This window comes from Lactuca sativa, chromosome 4, assembly GCF_002870075.4.
Source record: "Lactuca sativa cultivar Salinas chromosome 4, Lsat_Salinas_v11, whole genome shotgun sequence".
Taxonomy (NCBI): domain Eukaryota; kingdom Viridiplantae; phylum Streptophyta; class Magnoliopsida; order Asterales; family Asteraceae; genus Lactuca; species Lactuca sativa.
Genome location: NC_056626.2, coordinates 85024569 through 85027941, shown reverse-complemented (window position 1 = coordinate 85027941; position 3373 = coordinate 85024569). Strand labels below are relative to the sequence as shown.

Sequence of the window (3373 nt, the reverse complement as noted above, 5' to 3'; positions counted from 1 at the left end):
TCTCTCTCTCTCTCTATATATATATATATATATATATATATATATATATATATATATATATATATATATATATATATATATATCAATTAAATTTCAATATCACTGATCTATGGTTTGCTTAAAATTGTCACTTTGGTCCAGAAAAGTTTAGAGTAGCACCAGAGGTCCAAACTTTTCATTTTGTTGCAAGTTTGATCCAATTTGCTTTAAACTTTTTTATAATGACGATTTTACCCTTACCTTTTCCTTTTTATATTTTATTTATTTATTTAAATATTTGACTGATTAAAAAAATAAAAATAAAATTAAAAGAAAAGACAAAACACACAGACACACAGACACAGACACACACACACACACACACACACACACTCTCTCTCTCTCTCTCTCTCTCTCTCACACACACACACACATAAACGACCACTTTGTTTTTTTTCGTGAAACCCAAAAGGAGGTAGCCGCCTCTACAGAGTAGAAGGGAATAGATTTCAGCAAGAGAGGGAGAGAGAGAGAGATAGAGAGAGAGAGAGAGATTTTTATTTTTATTTTCTTGTTAGATTAATTTTTATTTTAATTTTTTTTGTTTTTTTATTAAATCAGAAAAACAAAGAAGAAAAAAAAATTATCATATTAACAGGGGCAGATCCGTCATTTTGAAAATAATCAGAACATATTTGACCAAAGACGCAACAAACTGAAAGTTTTGGATCACTGGTGATAATTCAAACCTTTTTGGACCAAAGTGGTAATTTTCGACATACCACATACATTTTTGCATTTTAGTCAAATGATTTATTCTATCAGGCGGATAAGTGTATAACATAATTTGTCGTTACTTATTTTTTTTTACCGTTAGCAATGCCAAAAGTTTATTTTGTATAGTTCAAGATTTATAGCGTTTTATCAATATTAGTTCACAAGCGGTTCTATGGTGTAGTGGTTAGCACTCTGGACTTTGAATCCAGCGACCTGGGTTCGACTCCCGGTAGGACCTTTTTCATTTTTGCATCAATTTCTGATTTTTTTAAAATAAATTTAAACTTTAAACAACCGCAAATGTAATGTTATATTTTTACACTTACATTATGTCAACACGTTCGCATAATTCTTTACTTATTTTGAGCTAAAAGTAACTGGAAATGCAATTTTATCTTGTTTCTTTTACATCACTGTCAAGGAATAAGACATTTTTCATTTTTGCATCGCATTCTCAAATTTTTTTTAACTTAAAAGTTAAAGCAACTGCAATTGTAATTGTTATATCTTTGCATTTACATTTTGCCTATCACGTACTCAAAGTAGTTAATTTATTTTAAGCTAAAAACAATTACAAATTTGATTATAATGTGGATGATAATTATTGTTTCGTCGTAAGGATAATTCTAAACCAACATATGAAAAATCAAGAGTGGTCATGATCTAGGATCTATAGTATTATAATGGAATAACATGTATCATATAATAACATAAAATTCATTGAAAGAGTATTTTAGTGAATTTAACTAGATTTAAAAAAGGTAAATTCTGAATTTTATGGATACTTTTTCTTACTTTTAAAAAAATCTGATTTTGAAGGATAATCATTCTTTTAATTCGAAAATCTGAAAAAATATATTTGTAACTATGGTGTGCATTCTGACAGAATATATTTCAAAATATGAAATCAACTTTTTCTTTTCACAAAATATCCATTCTAAGCATAATATAATACACACAAATATTTTTATACTAATAACATATTAAATAATTACATTCTATGAAGTAGTCTACATCAAAAAACTGAAAAATCTGAAAACCAATAACAATATTTAATTTTGCGTTCTTTAAGAATGAGATATAAAAACTCGTTATGTGAGAATGACAACAATAGAATCGAATTCTAGGGCTTCTTCATCTGGATTTTTCATGAAGTTGTAGGTGGTAAAACTAGCAGAATCCATCATCTTCTTTTGTATATCTCTCAATTTCATTGAGAGGATAAAATTGCCTTTGTTCTTGACTTCTTGAATGTCCGACTATTGAAATGTATGGAATCATTATTCGCTTCTTAATTTTTGAAATATTTGATATTCTGGAATCAATCTTGGATTATTCAATCATTATTGGTTTTACTAGGTTGTCAAACAAATATGAAGAATATCAACATTAACTATAATCAACATTTTAAATTACAACCAACACATGCCAATCCTTAAACTAAATTCACAAATTACAGTCCAATATTCCAACATAGAATGCATACCACATTATATTGCTAGAAGATTCTAATAGAATGAATGGTTGTATATTTTAACAGAATGATGTTATTTCTAACCGAATGATCACATAAATATTCTAATAGAACGAGTTTTTGAGTATTCTACCCACATATTGATGTTAATGTTTATAATTTGTTCTTTGGCTATGTCCATCAAAGACCTATTAAACACATACAAGCATGTATAGACACATTAGATCTTGTGAAGTGAAATACAAGTACAACTTTTAAAGATAAACATTGGTCACATATTTCTTGAAAACTTATACTCAATCATAGATCAAGAAGAAGATCATTGGTATCTACTATCCAATAGTATTACTATGACCGGAAGATAATGGAAAAAATATGTAAACGAAACTTAATTAACTAAATTAGAAAAAGGGGAAAGAAAATAACATACCTGCATAAGATAAGAGGTGTACGAGATAACGAGATAGTGGAATCAAGCAAAACAGTTAGATTTATAGAAAGAAAACTAGAAATTATAATAGTGAGAAACAATTAGAAAACCTCGGTTGAAACACATGTAAGAAACAATTAGATTTACAAAAAGAAAACTAGAAATTATAATAGTGAGAGAACATAGGCTGACCTTTTCCAAAAATCCTAATAATACCACCCCAACGTCTAAAATCACAGCCAAAGAATGGGCATTTGATTGGATAAGCTTATCCTTCATTGTAAAAATAAATTGCTTGTGCTTCCTTTTCGTGGCTTCATTTTCCCCACGCCCATCTTGGCAGTCGTATCATCACACGAACGAGAGTGAAATAGGAATCGAGGACCGACGGTAAGGAGGGTTGCTGGTAAACTTCTCGCTTTGATTTGAGGTTGAAGCGAATCATCCGAATCAGAGGCGACAATGAACATCAGATGAGTGGTTTAGGTTTCAAAATCGTCAACCTTCAACCATGACCATCTATCAATGGCGCGCTTTGTTAATCAGGTCTTGTTAACACTTGTAGACGACTCATATTTCGATGGATTGTGAACCTCCTTATCAAGAATTTTGAAACATGGAATTGTTGGTGATTTTAGTGTCACTGTGTCATTTTAAGTAACTTGAACTGACATGTGAGCTAAGGGGCTTCATAATTTGTACGCTAATATATG

At 29.8% G+C, this 3373-nt stretch overlaps 1 non-coding gene across 1 annotated transcript; it reads left to right on the top strand.

The window, feature by feature from the left end:
- Positions 1-922: 922 nt before the first annotated feature.
- On the top strand, positions 923-994 carry TRNAQ-UUG (transfer RNA glutamine (anticodon UUG)). The gene has a single exon. It is a non-coding gene; the product is annotated as a tRNA-Gln (tRNA).
- The last annotated feature ends 2379 nt before the right edge of the window (positions 995-3373 follow it).